The sequence below is a fragment of the Vidua macroura genome, chromosome Z (assembly GCF_024509145.1).
Source record: "Vidua macroura isolate BioBank_ID:100142 chromosome Z, ASM2450914v1, whole genome shotgun sequence".
Taxonomy (NCBI): Eukaryota; Metazoa; Chordata; class Aves; order Passeriformes; family Viduidae; genus Vidua; species Vidua macroura.
Genome location: NC_071611.1, coordinates 51,846,360 through 51,870,317, shown reverse-complemented (window position 1 = coordinate 51,870,317; position 23,958 = coordinate 51,846,360). Strand labels below are relative to the sequence as shown.

General features: G+C 40.4%; 1 protein-coding gene across 7 annotated transcripts in view; it reads right to left on the bottom strand.

Moving 5' to 3' along the window:
• LPAR1 (lysophosphatidic acid receptor 1) overlaps positions 1-23,958 on the bottom strand; it is a 114,021-nt gene that overhangs the window by 48,558 nt on the left and 41,505 nt on the right. The window contains exons 5-6 of one of the 7 annotated variants that reach the window (XR_008441223.1): positions 21,496-21,618; positions 20,880-21,343 (exon numbers count right to left, since the gene is read on the bottom strand). The exons of 3 other annotated variants lie outside the window; for them this stretch is intronic. The gene's annotated coding sequence lies outside the window, so the exon portion shown is untranslated. Of the gene's footprint in view, positions 1-20,879; positions 21,344-21,495; positions 21,619-21,734; positions 21,806-23,958 lie in introns of those variants that run through there. 3 more of the 7 variants (XM_054003040.1, XR_008441224.1, XM_054003039.1) reach the window with 3 other exon arrangements.

Genomic DNA, 23,958 nt, shown 5'->3' with positions numbered 1-23,958 from the left:
GTTTTTGGTTTGTTTGTTTGTTTTTTTTTGTTTTGTTTTTTTTTTTGTTTTGTCTTTTGCCTTGAAGAGCCTATGTCTGTGTTTATTCTGAGAACATTTGTTTTCCTCTAACTCAAAAGACCAAAATAAAAGAAAGACTTCTGCTTCTGCCAAGTCACACACTGCTGTCCTTCAGAGGTTCCAGAGGGAGGTAGCTCTTGTCAATGCACACCTATTCTGAAACACCCTTCTTCTCTACTTTAACCACACTGTAAACTCTTTCATGTGCTCTCTTCTATTCATCTTGTGTGTTAACCCTGATATCTGGCATGGTCTCACACTCACCCTGCAAATTCCTCAGTCTATGTGGAGAGGAAAAATATTGAAAGGGCCTCTTTTAGTGAGTGAGAGAAGGAAAAAAAAAAAAACCTCTCCTGTATTTGGAGTTTTTTTTAAGACTACAGGAATAGGAAAAGGAACTAGCATATCAAAGACAGACAAAAAAGATCCAAGATCCTGAACTACAGCAACATTTATAATCTGCTGCTGTTGCCCTCCTACTCTTGGCCATCTGCTGTCCTCTCCAAATCCCCTCCAGCCCTCAGAGTGGTACTTGTGACAGGCAGCTGCACCCCCTCTTCCTCTGGGACAACGGTGACTGAGAGAGGAAAGGACATTTAATATCACTGCTATCACCATTATCACAGCTACCAACAGGGAGAAGAGTCATTCTGCACTTGGTGCAGGCTAAAAGCAATGCTCTGGGAGAATTATTTGTTCTAATTAATAAAACCATAGCCAAGAAGGGCTGCAGAAGTGCCTGGCATTTTTTACATTCTGATATATTCCCACCCTCGTCAGGGAAAGCCATTTGCTATGCTAGCTGAGGTGCAAGCTCATCAGCTGCAACACAATTACACTTCTTCATGTCCTAGCCATCTGTAAACTGTATCAATAGTCCTCCTTATCACACTGAGCATTATCTTGTGCACAGCATGAACAGAGATAAATACTGCAAGCAATAGTGCCTATTTACAGCTGTGTATTGTTTTCCCCTGACACAAACACGACAGCATGAAATCTAAAATGAATGATTATAGATGCCAAAGATCATGAAGAGCATTTATCATGCTGTAAACATACAGACTGTAGGAGTGATTCTTCTAACTCTAGTGTGACCTAATTTTTCCCAATTTTGACACAACACTATTACAATATAGCTAATAGGTCTTGGTGTATGAAAACACTGTTGTTGTTTTTTGCATTTTCTGCTGGAATTAATTAACATGGGGTAATGTTTGCCTCGACCCATGGAATTTTCATGCGAAGAAATAAAATGTGACTACCACATTTGGATTAGATTAATAGATTTAAATAATTGTGTGCTAAACTTGACAAATTCTGAAGAACTTTATATATGAAAGGCTTGCCTCTCCATCCACAGACTCCAAAATACTTGAGGAGGATGACAGTGAAGGGAAGTCCTTGAAAAATACCCCAGGTGGGGTGAGCTACCTACAGGGTACTGCTAAGAATGGCCATGTTGCAAAAGGTGCTATCAGAACAGCTTAATTTACTCAAGTCTTTATTTAAGAAAGCTATTTGAATTCTGAAAGAGTGAGAGATTTATAGCACACTCCTGCAGTTTTTGATTGATTGTAAAATGCTGCCTTCTCTGACGTGCCTCTGGGAGACTTTAACACTAAGGGTGCCTTTGTGTTTCAAGCCAAACATTCATCTGGTGAGGCTGTGTGTGAAAGAAAAAGGAAATATCTTCAGAAGGAAAGATGGGATAGCAGTGTAAAACAGGAAATGAGAAACAATGCAGAGGTAAATAAAATCTACATTAATATTCATGCAACACCATCTTACATATACTTCTCTCAGATGATTTGAAGCAAGAGGATATGAGCACATAAGAGAGAATACCAACTAGAGAGCATATGAAAGGAGCTGGGTGATACAAGCCACCAGCTTGTCTTTCATAACACTATATATGCCCCATCCCTAGGGATCCGTGTTCTAGTCTCCCGGGAGCTGAGCAGCTCTAAATGTGCAAGTTATAGATAAAACCCTATCCTCAGCTTTATCAAAATCTTAACTCCACATGAATTTCTGTAACTGACAGGTTTAGGAGATTTTTCAGTCTACTGTACCCATGATTTGTAAAGGGATTTTGGAATAAACAGGTTATGCTAGTATTGCATCAGATCCCTATTTCCTACCTTTTCCACAGCGAACTGCATGTGCATAATCCAACCTCTTGCTGAATCTTTCCTGGGAATTTCAGCTAGCAAGTTTAGCCAGACTTTGTACAAAATAATGGCTGGATTGTGTAGGAATAGAGAAATCACATCTTGCTTAAAAACGTCTTGCTCCTCTTCTCAGCAGGAATTCAGAATGTGTCTGCTTCAAACATCTGTCTTCACCTTTGAAGGTGGACAGAATTTTTTGATGCTTAAGGCATGGCTATCTTTGTCAACAAACCATCCCTCTTCTGAGGAACCCATCTGCTTCCATCTTCACACATTTGTTTGGTTTAAAACATGTTAATGACTTAACATGAAAGCAGCCTTGGGGCTCTGCCTGTAATCTGGCTGGGCTGGGAGGAGCAGCAAGCCTTGACCCCAAAGAGTGAAGTCCTGTCCTTTGTAAGCCTTGAGGTTTACGAAGAGCTTTAGGGAGAAATTTGGTTTAAACACTTTAAATATTTACTGGATTTAAAATGAGTTGTGATAATTTTAAAGGGATATTTTTTTGAATTGGTTATTTGTTAACTGGTAAATTGATTAAATATGTGGAGAATGTTTTTTTTTTTTTGGTTTTGAATGAGTTAAATAAATGGTATTTAGACTTGACATATTGGCTAGAGTCTTTTAAACATTTTCTCTTGGTTGAATTATTGGTAAGACTGTGTTGTTTAATGTAACTAGTGAAGAGATAAGATAGAAGTACAATACCTGTTTGAGTTTTATGTTTATCTTCTGCAAAAATTTGTAAATCTTTTCTTATAAGACTTTAGTTTGTAAATTTTGGATGTGAGATGAAAAGATGACTAATGTTTGTGATGTTAACTGTAATCTTGACACTGGTTTACGTTTGCATGCTTGTTTTGTGCTTTTGGGGTTACTGTTTGTTTGTTTTTGTTAGATATGTTAGCATCACCTCTTTCTGGGCCTTAATATTTAGTATTTCACATGTGTCTGTTCATGCATCCAATCCTCATCACCTTTTTTCATTTCAGAAAAAATAAAGTAGAAAACTCTTTCTAGGGGGACACACCATCTTGACTACCAATGACACTTCTGCTGGCACCTAGACTCCTTTGCTACAGGCTGGCCTCTGCTCTACCTGCTCTCTTCCAGTACTCACATCATCACACAAATATCTTGGTGAAATCTTTAGGTCAAAGCCTTTCTTTTAAATCAGACACACTTTGGCACCTATACCTGCTACACAGAGGGTCAACTGAAGAAACATCTGACCTATTATGGTGTTACACAGGGAGCTGACAACAACCATTAGCCAATAATTCCATTGGCATCACTAGCTGCATGACCACTATCTCTGAACAGCATGGAGATACGCAGACCCAAAATGCCTGTGGTCAGTAGGGCTGCATCTACAGTGATCATACCTTCCCTTATCTCAGGGATCATACCTTCCCTTGTCTCAGGGTGAGTCAACACCTTTCATCTTCTCTTCCTGCTTCACTTTGTAAATCCAGACCAGAGGTCATGAAGAGCAGGTTTCCCCTCAGCCAGACTCCCAAGTGACAGCTGTGGAAATCTTTGTGAGCTCACTCTCTGCAGCACCTTGTGCTTACTACCCCGAGTGCTTACTGGCACGTGCTGGAGGCAGGGTACACTGACACTTGGACTCTTGGCTTTCCTTCTGGAGATCCTATCTGCTGCATGTCTTCCCACCTGGACACCACCAGGTGATCCTTCCACAGAGCTTGGCACCAGATGTCAGCGTTTCCAATACTACACGGTCTCCAAGCACTTTTGTATCCCTGTAGCATCTAAAGCTTTGGCAGTGTGAAACAGCAAAAAGACAGAAAAGACTGGGGAGGACCAATAACAAAATAAAATGAACTGAAGAGAAAACGAAACTGGGCACCAGTTCAAGCCACCAGAAGTGATCTGCTTATTTCAGGGGAACTCGCCAAACTCTAGCCCAGGTTAACACTTGATGTAATTCCCTGCCTGATGCTTGCAGTATCTTGCAGTATCAGTACACTCTTGCAAATGCGTGTACTGGTTTTTGGCCAGCTGATCCAGCTGCTCTCAAGTATTCCACAGCTGACATCTCTGAAGGAGAACTCCAGTACTAATGCAAATGGAGGAGACCAGGAGGGTTTCTCTATTGACATCTGCAAACCAAAGGTGTTTGAATAGTCCTTTTAGAACATACTTGTAATGGAACAACTTGCAAAGAGGGATGTGCAAAATGCATTCCAAAAATAAAAGCAAAAGCTTAATCCTGTTGCAATTTATCTGTATCTATTTGAATCCCTCAAAACAAGAAAAATGGAATTTGTTCCTGATCTAGTAACTGCAGGAGAGAGATGGTGCACTGCCCCTCTTCAAAGGGAGAAACTAAGGCTTTTATCTATAGAAAGCATTTTAGACAAAAACAGGAAGTCATTAAATGCCAATGGTCAGCATTCCAACTGTTTTCTAAATTCATAAAGATATGTGAAGCTCATGTCTGAATAAAAGCTTGGCTGTTGCCAAAGCAATCTGATTACTTATCTCTGTATAAAGACAAACAGTAGTCCTTGTGGAGTTTCCCTGTTGCCAAAAAACCTGACACACAGCGGAAATTTTGGTGTTTCTTTCTATTTTCTGGTGTTCTAGACAACTCTTTATGCTCTAACTTGAAAACAAATACTCCTTCAGTCCCAAATCAGTGTTGGTAGCTTGGCTGGAAAATGAACATGTAAGCGCAGCTGATAAGAGGTTCCTGGTACTGGTCTCCTGGGACTGCAGGACAAAGAAAAGCAGGCAAGAGATGTCTGTGGAAAACTAGAGGGAAGAATCATAGAATCCCAGAAAGACTTGGGTTGGAAGGGACCTTAAACATCTAGTTCTAACCCCCCACCATGAGAAGGGATGCCGCCTATTTCATCAGGTTGCTCAGGGCCCTGTCCATGAACTTCAAGTGATGGGACAGCCACAACTTCTCTGGGTAACCTTTCCAGTGCCTCATCACCCTTTTAGTAAAAAAAATCCTCCTAATTTCTAAAATTCATCTACTCCTTTTCCATTTCAAGCCATTCCCACTTTTTCTATCAGTCCATGCTCTTGTAGAAAGTCCCTCTTCAGTGTTCTTGAAGGTCCCTTTCTGGTACTGAGAGCTGCTGTAAGTTCTTCCCAGAGCCATTTTTTCTCCAGGCTGAACAAGCCCAATGCTCTCAGCCTCTGCTCCAGCCTTCTGATCATCTTGGCCCTCCTCTGAATGTGCTCTAATGGGTCCAAGAAAATACCTCTAGCTCATACTTGGCAACCTGTTTACACACCCTAGTCCAAACTCAGGATTCTCTTTAGGGGCCCTGATTACTCATAGGAATGACTTGGGACTTCAGGTCGGGGACAGACCTCTCCCTGAACAGCAAGAGGATTGTGTCTGAAGGGTCTGGGTGAGGCTTTCAGGTCCCAGATGTGGGGTAGCTGGAGGTCACCAGGTCTCCTGAAACATGAAGATGCCTCTGCAGAAGTGAAGGCTCTATACAAGAGATCATGTGAGGCAAGGGCAGGACTGCTGGCACCCTACAAGCACGGCTTGAAGGCTGGACTCTCCTCTGTCTGCTTCTGCAAGGTATGTTTAGTGTGCTTGGGACTTGGGTGTTTTTTTAGTAGCTGCAGCTTCCAATCACAGAAAAATAATTCACAGCCATGTTGAAAAAGCCCTGTTCTGCCCACTTTTCCTACAGAAATTCATATGACTTCTGTGGTACTCTGCTATACAGTCAGAACGCTAGGCTCAAACAATACAGTGTGTTTAGCAAATGTTAAAAAACTTTGTTACGTGAGATTGTTTAATTGTATTTTCCTTTGTTGTTAAGGACACTAAGTGTTACTGGTATTATGTTTGGATAAGCTCCAGTTGCAATACAAGATTTCAAATGAAGCCTGGGTGGATGCAATTTAATATGTAAAGGACTGCCTTGATTCTTACATAAGATTAAACTAATAATATTAGAAGAAAAATATTACCCTCTGTCGGTTCCCTTAATAGGAATAAAACTTGTTTTATTTAACATGCTAATACCAGACTCTGAGTAGGAGAAAGTGTTACCAAGTGTTACCAGCTCTACCTCAACCGCAAGAAAACTGTGTGTGCTTTTAATTTACATAGCCATACTAACATTTATCTGATTATAGCTAGCTGGTTATGCTGTGGTAGACATCCTTGGAGGGAATTGCATTAAGATCAGTCACACAAAACGGTTTTAAGAAGCAGAATCCATGCCTTTCTGAGAAAACAAAGAGCACAAGCTCCAAAGTGAAGTGTACAACAGGGTAAGCCCCTATGGATATGGGAATACCACTCTAGGATAAATCTGCTTGGAAAAATCTGCCTGCCTTTGGACAAGTTAGAAAGGCCTTTCTAGTCCTCACCTGAATATAACAAATCAAACTACTGCCTTAAAGCAAAAGCAGCCTTGGACAGACTGCACATGAACAGCACTATTACCTGAGTTGCCTGCACACCTCACCACCCAAGCAGTGTTAAGGTAATTCAGACATTATTCAGGCTATCAGACCATCAGGGAGGCACCTACAAATGGCATTGCTAAAACAGAGGGGAGAAGACAAATGTGGCATTGCACATCACAGGAGAAGCACTGAGTGAAGAACCACCTGTGTTTTGATTGTGGCAAGTATATACTTACAGATTATCAAAAGGGTAAATTCTAGGTTTTGGCACTTAATTCTACATGTACCTGTTAAGAATCATTTAGATGAGGCTGGTATCTAAGGCAAAAAATACAGGTTTTATTCTGCATTTCCACACTGTGAAGATGAGACATTGTTTAAAGGGATGTAGCTACCTTTTGGCTCTCACAGATTTTTCTGGATTCCCCATTAGGATGCTTGCTGTCTTGCTGCATATGATTTCAGTGTGGTAACACAGTATTTTCCATACTTCAAATGAGAAATTCAGTGAACAGGACTGGAAATGTTTCACTGCTGCTGATGGATTCCAGGGGCAGCTTCACTGTAATTTTTTTTTTTTTTTTTTTACTAATTTACCAGATATCAGAATATAAGAATCTACATTGATTTAAAATTTTCAGGCAAATTGAGAAGAGAGCTCTAATGAAATCTAACCTCTCTTTCAAGTCATATAATCAAGAATGACATTGCCATGCATTATCTGGGGGAGAAAAAGATGTATCTTCAGCTAGCTCCTTCTCTCAGCAGTACACACTGGTGTAAAACCCTGGATAGGTAGCTACACCCTCATGACTGCAAATGAGGGCCCAGTCTCATCCACTTAGAGGATTAGTCACTAAATCTGCTCCTGGGTTTAGTGAGTTTGATTTGGCTTACAGAACAGATCTTTATGTTTCCACTGCCTTACAGGAACAGTCTTCCTTTGGCAGTCTGCTCTCCTGCTCTAAATTTAACCTCTGCTAAGAAAAGTATGGCACCTAAAAGCACCTAAGAGTAGTGCTTGGACTGTGTTAGCACCACATCCTTGGTTGCTTAGCTTAGAGATTGCCATATAAATAGCCTCTGAAAGCACAAAAAAGCACACTATCATGCTTTTCTGAAGGTTACTCAACCTGCGTATTTCTGAGAATGTGACTCCTTTGACCTCTGGCAGGCAGTATGCTCCAGTGTCCCTGTAAAAGACTGTAGGTTTTCGCTTATATAACAAGGGACAACAACGATGAAGTTTAAAAGAAAAGGTGCTAAGTCTCTTAACATTCAGTTCCCTTACTCCCATCCTTTCATGAAAGAGCAATTGAATACCAGCAGAAATCTGAAATAACTGTCTGTGCCGAAAATGGGTTGACTCGCAGCCACTTTCATCTCTTTCAGGGGTGTTCATGAGAAGTCCCAGACAAAGGTCATTTAGATCCAGACCCTATCTACCATACAAGGAAAGCAGAGGTGTTAACACTGGTGCTTTCTCTGCAGCATGCCTTCCTTGCTGCTTGGCTTTGTCCTGGGTTTTCTGCTGCTGGGGATGAGCAGGAGTTCCCCCTGAACTCTTGGCCTCTCTAATGAAGCTGTCAAAGACAACAGTAATCATTCTCTTCTGTCACCTGTCTTCAGCCCAAGGGCAATGCTAACTTCTTTCTCACAGTGACAAAAAGAAGAGATGCTGCTGCCAGGGCAGAGCTCATGGCTGCACTTATACAGGGGCACTCCCCGTAGATCTGTCAGTGAACGTGCTGCTTCTGCAGGGCAAAAACTTGAAAACTCTTCTGTTTTAGCACTCTCTGCTTGCCATGGACTTCACTCCTCAAGCAATGAGGGATTTATATACCATCCAAAATAAAATATTTGCCAGCTGAAACTTAAACAATCTAGAATGTTTCAAAACAGAAAAGACAAGTTTAAACAACTCTTTAAGATGCAGACCAAGCTGATCATCTAGTAAAAAGGCAGATTACCGTTATGTACAGCAGGGTGGAACTCTACTTTTAAAAATAACCACTAATAACAGTTCCATCAGATGTGGAATACAATTCAGATCACACCATGGCTGCCAGAGACAGAAAATACTTGTGAAAGCATTTGCTTCACACTTGGAATGCTTGAGACTTCATGCAGACAGTGATGAAGCATCCAGAAAGCGAGCCTAATACGTTCTGTCTCATCTGATGGCCCTTATAACTGTCTAATCCCCTCTGGCTGACCCTGTGCCATCTCCAAGCATGTCTGTGGAGCACGCTGCCCTGACCTCTCCGTGTGAACAGGGATGGGATGTCTGCTCAAAGGGAGGGGACAGCATACAAGCAGGGAGACACTGTAACTCCACCAATTCCCACAAGCAATTGCAAAACCAAACAGTTGCAATCACTAGGGCTGCATTGAAAGCTAGCCTCTGAAAGGAAAATAAAAGACTCCTCCACACTCTATGGAAACCCACAAGAAGTTTTGGCAAAGTTATCAGTCCTTAGAAGAAGGTCTTAGTTTGCATAGGCTATCTACTGTATTGTGTCCTGCTTTAAACAATACAGTGGATGCAGGATTGTGAAACAGAAAACCGAACTAGTGCACATCAGTTGTTGTTGCCTGATGGAAGAGGAAGCAAAGGACCAAGACTGCTACCAAACCACAAAGACCATTTCCACTTGCATTACATTCAGCAGCTGCACATGTCTGCAGTCCACATAAGGGGCTGAGGAGGCAGTAAACTGACAGAGTGGCAGAAGGGATGAAACAGGACCAAAAAGGTTTTGAGAGGATCAAAAAAAGGACACCTCCTCAAATCCCTACTCCCAGCTTTGTACTGTTCCATGTTAAAAGAAAAATGCACCATACCAAGCAGAAAGGCTGTGCCCACCAGCACTGCTCAATATTACCAGCACATGCCCAGGAGGCAGAACCTGGGGACACAGGAAATCTGTTTTATTGCAATGCTAACTGATCAAAGCACTTCCACTCAATACTCCTCCTCCAACACCTCTCCTCACCCCCCCCCCCCCTCCCCAAAATAGTACCTGTGGGCTCATTCTTAGTTTTAGTTCATGTTGATGTTTTAGTTCATTACTGCACACAGTAGTTCAAGTCAGATTATTTTTGGGACAGACATGCTGATATATGAATATGAAAGACTTCTCCAGGATTGTGTTTTTTTATTTTGTTTTACCAGATACTTGTAGGCTTGTGCCTAAAGTAAACAGGAAACTGCATGAGATAAAATGAGACTTTCCAGGCAAAAAGAGCGAGGAATTTTTGGGTTTAAAAAAAAGAGATAAACAAGCAATTAGTACATTGTAAGAAAATTGCTTGCAAAATCCTTCTACTCAGCAAATTAATAGCTTCTAAGAAGTACCTCTGTTCTAAACGAAATACAAAGATTTTTTCCTTTTTCAGAAAAGATTAAAACTCTCCTAACTACTCAGCAATGCTTTGAAGGGCACCACTCAGAGATTACTTTATTTTCTTTTAAAATGTTTTAACAACGGAATATTCAAGCAACACTGAGGTAAACTCCAACACAGCAGCAGCGTGTAGGGAAGATGGATAAAGAAAAAGCCCTGAGGCAAACTCAGATCAGATTTTGCTGGACTTCATTTGAAGTTCCTGGTGATACTTGCTGACTTCTCATTTTTCTACAGAGTTCAGAGCAGCAGCCACATCAAAGTCAGGCTAGCTAAATGAGGGACAAATGCAAGGCAGAGGGGCCATTTTAGTGCTGTAGGAAAAGCCCATGCTTCCAGCTCCTTCTTATAAACTTTATAGCCTGGAGATTGATCACAGCTGTGCCTTAAATAATAAGGAGCTAAACCAACCACCACTGCAAGTTTTCTATCTGCTGGGCTCTAACTGTTCTGCAAGCTATGAGGGGAGAAAAGGAGCAGAGATTTCTCTGTCCCTGGTGTTTTCTAGGAGAGACAAGCAACAAGGGATAAGCCCACTTATTTGCCCATCAAAATAATGAGCATTTAGTTTTCCTTAGGCATCCAGTGACACCACAAGGATTTTACTGTCATTGGTGTTCTTGCTGTTGTATGCTATCCAAACCCTGATATTGTAATTGTGCTCATTAATTACCTATGAGCATGAAAATATGTAGCTATGAACAGACTGACCTACTGCAAATATGTTGCTTTCACAGTATTTCCAGTATATATTTTTCTGAAAACAAGCAGTCATTAATTATGTTTTTTGTTGTCTGTCCTCTTTTCTTTAATTGCATTTATTAGAGAAGGCTCATTCAAGTTTCACCACCTTGAATTCCTTGAAGAATGCAGTGGCTAAGCTACAGGTGTGGGGCAAGTAACATGGTCTGTGCAGGACAGTTTTCACTTTCTGCTACTTTAATCCACTTTGTGTGGGGCTCATGTGCAAAGCTGGCTGAACACTCTGCAAAGCCTGCAGTGTTGGAATACCACATGAGTCTCTTGAGTTGGTGAGTTCCATGCTCCACGGCACAAGATATCATCCTGGTTACAATCCAGCCACCCTTCCCCCTTATTGACATGGCTTTTTTGTGAACTTTGCTCTCCTCCCGCCTGACCCACGGCTGGAGAAGCTTGCATCACTACCTGAACCATGGGGTTTTGTAAAATCTGAGATGTGTATGCCTGGGGAAGGGAATGTATGAGAATGGGGAGAAGCAGTATTGCTGGACCCCTCTTACCCTCCCCAAACAGGAGAGTTTAGCTCTAGTAAGTTATAAACGGTGTTACTGTCTCAGATGGTACTGGATCTCATATTTTCTCTGTGGGCCAGGGGAACTCCCTAGAGATTAAAACTGCAGCTGTTGAAATGCACCTTTTTGATGTTCACTGGCTTTGATGTGTTCCATGTTTGGCAGCAAGTTACTGCAAATACAGCTATATGTTTCATTCATAAAAGAAACAAACAAAAAAACAACAAAAAGGGCACCTGTAACTGATCCACAGCCTGGATGTTCTTCATCTCTTCCTTCTTATTCTGCATGACAGACTAATTCCTATATCCATAAGGGTTACTTTGTGCAGGAGTTCAGGCTTGATGGGAGAAGGCTTGAATGCAGAGATCTCCCAAGGTTCAGTTGTGGCTGTAAAATACTGCTGCTAGCTGTGAAGTCTGAGCTTGAATGTTGCTGCAATGCAAGCCTTTTTTAGTCAAAAATTCACATGTTCACAGTAGATGGTGCAGTGCACAGGCAAGAGCAAACTCATCAATAAGTAAAGAAATGAGTTGGTTTGCTGATTGCAATAGACATTGTCAGGAGGCTTTGAGATAAGTAGTGAGATGACCATATAGGTGAGATGACCACCAGGTCGTCATATGAGCACTGTCCATGAGCGTAGGGAAAGGGAGAGGCAGAGGTAGCAATGCCTGCAAGAGCACTGCAGATCACTGCAACAGACACATGTAAAAGTTTATGGACGCAACAAAAACTCAAAAAAAAGAGAAATGTTGTGTTGAGATGTGTCAGCCAGGTGGAAAGAGACAACCCCAAGAGTTATTTTATGGCAGAAGAGAGCCGTTTGTAACTTGCCACCTCTCCATCTTTATCATTAGCTGTCCTTTCTCAGTGTATCCAGGCATGGTCAGTGGGCTGTACACATCTCCTCATCCACAGGAACACCTATTGGGTCAGACTCAGCTATACTAAGTGTTATATGAAGGGAAATTCAGAAAACTAGCTTATGTTGTCATCACACTTCTAGCACATATACTCATCTTGCAACTTAATGCATTTTTTGTCATCTGTGTTATTTGTACTTTAGGTATTCAAGCATGCTTTCACAGAGAGTGTATTGATCATGAGCAATCCAAGAAGAACCCACATCTCTGTTGCTCATGAAATGACACTCTTTTGTACCTGGTCGTGAATGCTATTGAATGCCATCAGACCTTTTTGTTCTGGCTGTGAGGGTTCACTGGGCATGAGTAGGCTTACAGTGTATTGTGTGGTATTGTTCTACCTGTGAGTCCGTAATCAGAGTAGTGCTCATTGAACATGGCTGGATTTAGAGTGCTGCATTGCCTATGTATTTCTGTTACTTAGTGTGGAATTATCTATGACCCAGAATCTAAGCCCAACCGCCACCAGCCCCTTTGATATCTGAGGACCAGCTGGAACACAGGGGTGTTTATTTCCCTGTTAAATTTCCTTAATCTTCATGTGTCACAAAGGTTTGCCTTACTTTTAATGTGGCAGCACCATAGAAGTGTCCTTATCAGCTCTTGAGTGCTCTGAACTCCAAGCAAGTCCTGGAGCCAGAAGACACTGCCATGAAGAGGGCAGCTGTAGTCACAGCAATAAGGGGTCTCCTGGTAAACCCTTATACCAAGGGCACAAAATGCAATATGCCTACACACCTTTTAATCAAAAAGGGTGAAAATATTCTAACACAAGTCCTCCATCTAAATTAAAGAACAAATCATACATGAACTGAGCTACTGAATCATTAAATATTTCCAGATATTTCTCTTACTGATACCTCTCAAGTTGGTTCATCAAGTTTCCAAACCTACTGCTAGCCTAACAACTGTTTTCACAGGTCTTTAAAAAGCTGGCAATGTCCCTGGTGTTTCCAATAACTTTGTGTTTCATTTTTCTGAGGTGTGAGAAATAGAGGTGTTTAAACAACAAAAAAATTCACTACCCATCTTCCAAGTATATGGACTTCTTTCATTTTTTTGAAAGCAGCCAGTCTGTGTCACAGAAGTGCGGGATAGTGTTTCAAGATGTGGCAACAAACATCTCTTACTTATCACAGATGTCAGCATACACAGAAGCCCTACCATAATACACTGCTGCAAAATGCTGCCTTAAAAATTGCATGCATGCAGATATTTAGGCAATTCTATCAGGGTACTAGAGCCTGTGCACTGTACTAACACTACTTCCTATTAAAAAAATCCAGCTTAACTCTTTATAACAGTATCAGAAGCTTTCTGCTTGGGCTGGCATTTTTACTTGTGCTTTCTTCTTTCTTACATACATTTGAGGAAAACACTCAGTGACACTGCTGCATCTGTTAGACATTTATCTCTTCTGTTTGAAAGCAACTGCAGCAAAAAGAGGCAGTGAACTTAAAATTCAAATGAAAAGAATGTCAAGCTTCTCTAATAAAGACTTTGGCAAGTATAATATTTTCTTCGTTATTTTGAGGGAAATCTGCACTCAACAGTTCAATATGCCATGAAGACATCCCACAAGAGACACTTTGCAAGATTCCCTGTACTGTAGGAGTCAAGGGTAATTCTTGGTAGTCTGTGGATGCAGGAGACCACTCTGCAAACTTTGGGGAGAAAGGTGAATTGTTTTAAAGTGAAGTGCATAAAGTACAAAGCTTATGAATGCTTTGTGGTCAATGTTTTAATGTATTTCATCACTGTTTTCAAGGTCAAGGCCAGGTTTGAAATCTGGCTTGTGTCCCTGCTAAAATTTCAACCGTACTTGTGGAGAAATCCGTGTGTTTATACAGACAAATGCAGAACTTGTGCTTCAGCCAGCTCTCTCAGCTCATTTTAAATTCAGGAGATTTTGGAATTTGAGGCACTGTTGTATGCACTGCATCCTAGAAAACTGCTGCATCTCTGGGTGTACATCCCTCCCAATGGTAAACACTCAAACAGGTACAATTTCCTTATGGATCAAACCTTAACCGGCCATTATTTCTGTGCAATTCTTGAATTACTGATGATCAATGAAGTCCTGGACTTAGGAACTGGATGTACACAATAACTACTAAAATAAAATAAAATAAAAGGTATCTTTTTGATATTGAGTTTCCCAGACCACTGAGGAGAGGTTATAGCCCTGGAAAGTCATGTATCCTCTGCATCTTTAACCAGAGGATGTGTGTCAGCCCTGGTTGGTTTCTCTGAGCTCCCACGGATGCAGAGGGAGCTATCCAAGGAAAGAAACCCAACCCCTAGACTCCCAAAATCTCAGCAGCAATAGTAAATTGACCTGTGCCTGGACAGTGGCCAAAGACAGCAGGCTCTTTCACATCCTGGTGTCCCCCTTTCTTGGATCAGCATAGACAGGGAAGCTGGGAAGCAAATGGTTGCCTACACAGCACGCAACGTACTCAATACTCCTCCCACTGAGGTACTTCTCTCCTACAATCAGAGAGATAAATCAATCAGAGGCCTAAATGGTGAACTGGCAGGGTAAAAATGGAACAGATGGGCCTGCCATTTCACAACCTGGTTCAAATAATTCAGGAAAAAAAATTCATTCTTTCTTATAAGAGTAAATCTCTATATACAGGATAGTTATGCTATGATACTGGTTTGCAGGAAGGTGGCTACAATTTGTTTTCTGGAAATAGGCCTGGAATTGCTTTTCTATGCCATGCCACAAGCCAGGACAGTCCGGCTGCCCAATCCAGCTCAGAGAGGCATGTGAGATAGGGCACCAGTGCTCCAGGACAAGGTGGTCTCTACTGTGAAGGCCCCAGAACATTCTTTGACAACTCAGGCTCCCACAAATTTTCCTGACAGTTAAGCTGGCTGTCAGAGGTGCTGCTCCAGCCTGCCAGCCAAACCAGGGCAAGGTAACACCGAGGAAGTTATAAATAGAGAGTGGAGAGATGGGAACAGAGGGAAAGGAGAGGCAGGAGGGTGAAGAATCAAAAAGAAAAAAATTAAATAAAAGAAAAATCTCATAGGGAATCAGTCCTGTGTTCTCTGGAATGTGCTTAAAAGCTAGTATTTCTGGAGTGCATATGGCTTTATCCACACCTCTCACCCTCCTTGATGGTGCCAGGCCAGTGTACCTGAAGGCCTTCTGCTCTACAACAGGACTCCACATGGTGAGTACAACACTCAGGTATTTGATGGGTGAATTGGCTGAAAGTTCTTCCAAAGAATGCTACATTACTTATTTCAAGCTAAGTACTTTGCTTTGTTTGCTTACTGAAATTGATCCCTCCTCCCCATAGAGTAAACTAAGCCAAGCTTTTCTGCTAGAAAGACAGAAACTCACAGAACTAATTTTGTGCAGAACTCTGGCTAAATAGTCAAGGATCAGATGCAGATCACCCTCAATGAAGGACCATATTCAGTCACCATGGTTTACAGGGGCATTAGAGTCTATTAACCAATATGCATTCACTTTACTTTTTCTTTGTGTATGTGTATGTGACAACAATAGGAAAGAAGTTAAGCTACAACATACTCTGATATTACTCTCTCCTTGCTGAAGGAGGGTAAATACAAAATGCAACTGGAAGGCCAGGTGTGTTCACAAGGCTGAGTATCAGACAGCAAGCAAGCTGCCAGCAATGATCCTTGGGCACCGTGCACCCTTAGAACTATATCCCCCAACATGGCATCTAACCATTTTCAACTTTAGTCTGTGGACAAAGTAGCAAACATTCCACAAAACTACAATAGTTTTACACAATATTTTTTACTTTCTATATACCGAGCTTTTACTTAGAAAATTAATCTCTAAATTACTTCTTGTACTTTTCTAGAAAAGTAAAAAATGAGCACCTTAAAGCAACTTAAAACAAGAGAAAACGAGAATTATCAATGCCATATGTCAGAACAAGTTCTTTCTAAGGTTATTTCAATACCAGAAGATGTGAAACAGTTCCCTTAAAACTGCTTTTAGAAGAACAAGGAGAATCCAGGAGAGCTTGACAGCTTTTCCTCCTTTCAACAGCTAAATCCCCTCCCTTTTCTTCAGGAGATGACTTCTTTAATGAAGGAAGATATTTCAAAAATCTTAACTGTTCTTGCATATCTATGGTTATATTAACAAACTTGTAATCAGATACCAAGTACTTTATTAAAACAGAAAGGCCCAGGCAAATAGCTCTTACTCAAACACAAAAAAAATGCAACAGAATTACTCTCTCACTCCTCTCAAACCTGTCACAACCTTTTTTCTTTATAGTAACCTCATAGGCCTTTAACACCAATATCAAGGAATTAATTACTTCAACCTCTGCAACCCTCAAGAGGATACTCTCCCAACAGCAGCAGATGGCCACCCCTATGGCAGAGATGTCTCGGGCAGTTTTACAGACCAAGTTCTCACTTGCCCAGTTGCAAAACTTTATACCACCCTATCCACAAACTTCAAAGCACTAATCCCTGTTCAAATTCCTCCTGTTTGCTAGTGGGTTTGGAAATCAAGGATTTTCACTTAGAGCAATTCCCTTTGCTCCAGTACATTACTAAGTAGCACAGACTGATGGATAACACCAGAGCATGGAAACTAAGTACCTCAGATTTACAAATGATGTCATAGCTTCCAAAGTCTCATGACCTTCCATACAAATTCTAAGCCCTTGCTGTTCTCTAGGCATTGATGGGAGAGGGTATGTGTCCAGCAGCAGACCTGTCACACTACACAAGAAGCACACTTGGACATAGTATCAGCATTTTCCCCATATGGATAGAGGAAAATGAATTTCAGAGACATTTTCTTATGCTAAGGAAAGTAGAAGTGTGACACAAAGTTTTCCCAAAGAAGAACTACAGAAAGGATGGGGATCTTCTGCTGTGATTGCTGCTTCCAGCTTTAAAGATGGGTATCAAATGTGTAAGTGTTTGAGAGAACTTACAGTGGACCAGCTGGGAAAAAAAAAAAAAAAAAAAAGGAAGAAAAAGCCCCTAAAAATATCTTTGAAAGAAAAAAAAAAGAAAGCAAAAGTAGTCCACCAATGAGCTCAGTGACAGCATCCCCATGAGTATGAAACATGAAAATAGGAAGCTGTTCTTTTGCCACCAGAAGAACTCAAAATCATATTTTCCTTCCACATTCAGATTCTAAATACCTTTATTTAAAAAAATGCAGAAACTAAGGCTTTTTGATGACCATTCTTTTTATGCTGAGGCTAGAAGAATGGAACCATGGCTGCTGTCTGAAAGCTATCAATTACTGCTGACCATTTCCCACTGCACTGACTGGCTGCTGTACCTCAAATGTCTCAGCAAGTTTTGCCATCAGCAGTAACTCTGTGATATGATGTTAAGAGCCATAGTTTCATTGAAACTATAAAGGCAAAAATAAATTGATATTAAAATTTATTTTCTTCTGTTTTCATGGATCATCCCAGGAAAAACAAGCCCAGAATACTAAATCATACTGCTCATGTGCAATGAAGCAATGCAGAAGGAGGACCACTGCTTCTCTTGCACAGAAGAGTCTGTTGTTATCAGTGTTTTCTTTCCACTGGTGGAAACAAGAGTTCAGTGCCTCACTGAATGCAGTTTTACAAGGAGACTAGATAACAGCTGGCATTTTTGTTCACATAATTTCTGAAGCTGAGGTCTAGCTGTAAATTTGACTTAGCACTTGCGTGGTTGCTGAAACATGGGAAAGAAAAATGGTATCACAAAGGTGAAAACAGTGGGTGGAGTTGGACCTTACCCTGTACCTCAGACTGCAAATGCTTTCCTTTAGGAGTTGCCAAAGATGTATCAGTTTTAGCTGAGGGGGCAAGAAATATAATCTGGAAACTCATAAAAAGAATGAAAAAAATAAGCAAAACATTTAGAAGCAAATTCTCCATGCAACTATGTGCTTTCTAGAAGACAAAAATGTTATGTTATGTGTGAGCAGCCATTTTTAAAAAGCACTATTGTTGCCTCTTCTAAACAAAGGATGGATTCCCATTTTCTCTTCCAAAAAATTCAAAATTCAAAATTCTCAAATTTTGAGAGATCAGCAAGACTTGCTCATGTGCTGACATTTCACTATAAGCCTTCTTGTACATGCTGATTTTCAAAATTTCTTCTTGGTAACAATTTCTGCCCTGGGTATTCAGCAAAGTTTACCAAGGTCTCTGTTTTAGGGCACATGTCCCATGTACCCATCTGCATTGTTTTGGAGAAGTGCAGGTTGATGATTACTTACTCGTGGATATAGCACTACTAAGTGGAGTCTAATCTCAGGGCAAGATAGGTTACCAATTAATTTTGATTAGGTGTGGATTTTCAGTAAGCGAATATCATTAATTAGTCAGCATTTTGTTATTTTACCTGGATCCAAGTGAAAATCTTGGATTATACTTTTCAAGGTCAAGGTGTGATTTCTAAATCCTATTATTAAATTAAAGGAAAATAAAAATCAGTTCTCAGGGCCTGTTGAGAAATATACCTACTTTTGCCATTGCAATTAATTTTTAGAAGCTTCTTGGAAGAGGTCAAAACCTATGCAAGCAAGAAGAATTAGTTTTTTGTTTATAATTTTTTTCTAATCAAAAGGTGAAGTGTAAGAACTACTTAAAGTTTACCCCTTTCTGGCCATTCTGGAAAAATGAAGAGAACTTTCATCTGCCTTTTAAATTTATTTTTTCTCTGAAAAGGGAATAAATTATACTGAAGTCAGGGGAAAAGACTTTTATTAAACAAGGCCTCATTTTCATCATACTTAATGGAATGTATTTACTAGAGACATTTTTCCCTCTCAAGAATAAAATAAAATAAAACAACTTTCCTGTCTTGGGAAATGATGGAAGGTCCTCAAAGTGCATTTTCAAAGGATTCTGAATGAAAATAAATAATTCTGATTCTTAACTGAAGGGGGAAAGAAGGAGAAAACTTCTAAATGGATTCCCCAGTGCAAAGCATTGAATGCCATAGGGATATCTGCAATAGTTTAGAGAAAAGACAATTACCAGAGATGTATCAGCTTTAATTGTGGATGCAATAACATTAAGTGAGAGAGTCAGTGAAGAAATTAAGCAAAACATTTAGAATGAGACTTTCTACACATCTAGCCATACTCTGGGTTCAGAGAGAGTTGCCTGGATACAAGGCATCAGCAACTTCTGCTTCATCAAGTGGAGTTTGCATGGGCTTCTTTTGGAAAAGAAAGCTACTTATGAAGTTTATCATACAAACAAACTGACCACACTCTAATTTCCAGATCCCGTGCTTCCTTATTATTTTTCCTTTCAGCATTCTCACCAGCCAGCCAGTAACAGGAAGAGATTTTGTTTGGGACTACTAGAAAAAATTCAAGAAGATCCACCAGAATTCATTTGCTGGACTATAAATGACAATAAAAATGATCAGTGTCTGAGATTTTGAAACAGAGCACACATAGTACTGCTTTTACCAGCAGCATGAAATATTTCAAGCAATCAAGAAAAATCCTTCAAAGGGTGTTAAATTTAAAACACACTACAATCACTGCATAACTACATACATATTGTACATAGATCCTTGGCAAGTTTTCATGCCTCCATTATTTTAACTGGAAAAAGAAAACTTGACTGATTTTTAACAATTTGTCTTCCTGTTAGAAAACAGTGCTAGACCTGTCTAATATAGTGATCAAGTTGTATTTATGAAGAAAATATAATACAGATATTTACATTTACAAACATAAAAATATTAGTACACTTGTTACAAATCACTGACTAAAAGTTAAAAGTTCTTGTAATTAAATCAGAATGATTTCACATTTAAACCTTCTAACAGATATATGCAATAATATGAAGACTTTTATTTGCCTTCATCTACTGACAAGCTATAAGTATGCTGTTACTCAAGTCAATTCTAAAATGTCATTAAGATGCAGGGGAAATTAAAAAACTAAGGGGAAATAAAAAAATACAACAACAAAACCATTACGATAATACATAATACAAAATAAGTAGAAATGGCAAGATCTGGAAACCACCATCTCCCTAAACTGCATGTTTTTTCCCCTCAATGAAGCTTTTGAGAAGCAATCAGAACTACTCCTAAGGCTGAGAGAGAAGAGGGAGAAGAGGGAGAAGAGGGAGAAGAGGGAGAAGAGGGAGAAAAGGGAGAAGAGGGAGAAGAGGGAGAAGAGGGAGAAATCCAAGTCATCCAAAATCCAGTTGGATAGATACTGTGTACTACAAATAATAATTTTAATCAAGATTTCACTTTTTCATGCAAATATTTGATGATACAGCTTTAAAGTACTGCTGTCACACTGCATCTCTGAAAGCACTTGTTAAAAACCTTTGCTCTCCATACTATGAAACAAGATTTTATCCTTTAAACTTATGAGCTCTTCATTTAAGCTACAGTCATCGGCAACAATTTCCCAGTTTAATTGACTGTAAGGTTAAATTCACAGTTTATGCACATTTAAAATATACTGATCTAAAAACACTGGGACTACACATAACTGCAACCTGTGTGCTAGAACAGAAAGTCATTGAAGCTCAGACTTGTATTGCCTTCACCAACTACAGAGTTTATTGCCCTGTTTTTCTGTCAGGATTAAATCAATACACAAGCGGCATTTCTGTGACGTGGGGGTCAGGCAGGGTTGGTGACTCCGAAATGGACCCCTGTGCAGACCACAGGGTAACACAGTATTTATGGCTTCACACTGCACCACTTCCAGATAAGAAGCTGTGAAAAATGCTGCTCTCATCTGAACTCCAGCATGATATTACTGCCCAGCCCAACTCTCTATGGAAAATGTAATAATTACAAGGAAAAACACCTGACTGGATGCTGTTCTTCTCCTCATGAGGCCACTGCTACCTGATGGAAGGACATCCCCAAGCTAAGACAACATCCTCAATTTCAATCATCTTAGGAAAAATGCTGCAAAGCTCATCTCTCTCAACAGCAGCAGGACTCTTCAAGGAGGAGGTAAATAGGTTGTCTTCTTACAGTCACTGGGCTCAGAGTTAAACCCTGGCTTCTCCAAAAGATCATCTTATAAGCTGCATTGTTCTAAGAGGGCTGATGCTTCCATGGGCAGGAAAGGTCTGTCAAAGTTTGAGCGATACCATAATCAAGCTCTGTCTAGACATGATCATCTTCATCTCAGTCCAGGACCACAGCCTTGGTAACTGATGAAATGTATTTCATATTGTTTAAGTATTAAGGCAAACAAAGCTAAACCATTCCAGTTAATTACCTGATGCTGCATGAGGGATATGAAAATAAAGACATGCCTCTGTCAAAACACCATGTGCTGTCAGTCAGGCTGTAGCATTATTTCATAGTCTTTTTCTATTCTACTGATAATCAAGTGCTTTTACTGCATGAGAAGAAAAAGGGAGTGAAGATGCAGACTGCATGTCAAAACAACCATTCAGAAAAGTTAAAGTTATCAATAATGTACTTTATTTGCTTCAACAGTGTAGCTACAGCATATGTGACACTCGTGCATTAACAGTTTTGTGCTGTTTTCCAACCCCATTTGGTACCTAGATGTGAAAGAAAAGCTACAAAAGTACAAAAATAAGTCTCATGCAATTCATAACTGCTGCAGAGGACAGGAAAAAAGCTGTTGCTTTTTTCTGCCTTTCCAGATGTTTATACTGAACTTCCAGATGTTTTTCTTACATTTATTTCTTCATTATAATAAGTAAAGAACTGTCTTCAAACACAGTGAGTCTCCTTTAAATCAAAATTTATACAAACTCAAAGTTTATACATGAAGAACCTTCACCTTTTTTATCTGTGGCCATATTAGTTTCCCAATATTACAGAGTAAACCACATTCCTGCAAACAAAGTGGGTGATTCTACAGGCAGGAAAGTCCTAAGTGTCTTTTTACTTTCCAGGAACATAAAGGGTAAACAATTCTGAATTCATTGTTTGGTCTTCCTGCATCCTGGGGGCCAGCTGTGGTTCTTGGTTTAACAGACATGCCTAATTTTGGCCAAACAACATTGAGAGTTCACCCAACATAGAAGGCTAATCATCAGGATTAGTAAAATACAAGTAAGAAGGGTTGTTGGTATTGTGCTTATTTGAAATTCAGTTATAAACCCTCAGTATCACAATTTCACTGTCTAAATTCTAAATAGAGAGGAATGCCTAAAGATGCATATGAAGGTATATGGTAGAGTTATCCATACTGTAAAAACAAGATGTGACAAATTAGGATGGATATTTAATCAGCATTTAGGCAGGAGAAATACAGGCTAACTTTCCAGCTGTAACATTCTAAGCCAGTACTTCTCTACAGATATAGGTATGCACCTGAAAATACCTGAAAGACCCTAGCCTTTCATGACTGATTCCAGGACAAGGAAATCCAGACCAGAGCTAGTTTATCCAGGCCTGGGTTCTGAAATCCTTAATTTGGTGCTTTCAGTACTTCTTAAAACAATAGTTAGATACTGTCATCCATTTTTGGGCCAAACTTACAACCAGCCCACACAAATGCTTTCAGAGTCTAACTATGATCCCCACAAGAAAAATAGTTTAGCTTTGTCTTTAAATGTAACATGAGAAAAAGTGGAGAACAGAAGAGAGGATTCCAAGTTTCAGCTGACGTATCTGCTCAGTTTCTGCCAGTCCCCTGATTGCTCATTTAAAGGGAACACATGGTGATGGTGAAAGGCAAAGTGTCACTGAGCTGCAAGCCAAACCAGACATGATTTTATGGCTATGTGCAGTACACAGATCAGTCCTTCCTTAGTTCCAATGCAAAGGAAAGACATGGTTTAGAGAAAGAGCTTTATGTTCCTTGTTAGTTTTGAAAGATTTCAAAAGCAGCCTTGTTAAAAGAAAAGGCTCAGCTATGAAATCACTTCCTTCTGTTTAAACTATTTTACTCAAGGAAAAAAACAAGAAGGCATGAACAAAAAAAAAAGATCTGTTCTCTGCTTTTGACTCATTCCTAGGATTCAGCATCCCACCCGCTCTGTGGGATGACGCAGTGTACCAGATCCCGACTGCTCCAGTCATTGCGTCAAGCAGCCATAGCCCTCCCCACACAATCACCCTCTTGTCAGAGGCAGCTGGCAGCCTCCCCACACATGCTGACAGCATCACTGCCTGGAGGACTGCACCCCTTTGGGGCAGCTCTTCTCCTCTTGGAGCAAGGCAGCAAGGCATGAGGAGGGCAGGCTGTGTTAGGCAGCTAACAAAGAAGACGCTCTTGTGTTATTCCCTCCCCCTCCTGCCCCACAAACACAGTAAGAATGCAGACAGGGGAAAAGATGCTCTTCTGCTTGCAGCAGCAGCAGCATGGCTTTGCCTGGGAGTACAGCCAGCAGGACAACTCCAGAACACCCATTTATGGAAGTTTAAAAGTCAAATGAACAATTCACTGCTGCTCAATTCACAATGGGGTTACTTACGGCTGAGCAGCATCTTAAAAAAGATTCTAAAATGAGGAATGGTTTGCCTTCCTCTGCCAGTGCTCACAGGTGCAACACACAGGTTTACCCAGAGCCCCAGTTCTGTTTTCCTTTCAATCCCAGGGCACCATCCCTCGCCTCCAAAACGAAATGTCTTCTCCTGTGTAAAGTAGGCTGACACAAACCAGTTCCCTTCCCCACTCGACTGTGGGGAAAGAGAGGAGGGAGAGGCATCTTCAGATTAAACTACTCTCCTTCCCAGCTTCACCTCCTGCAAAAAGTTG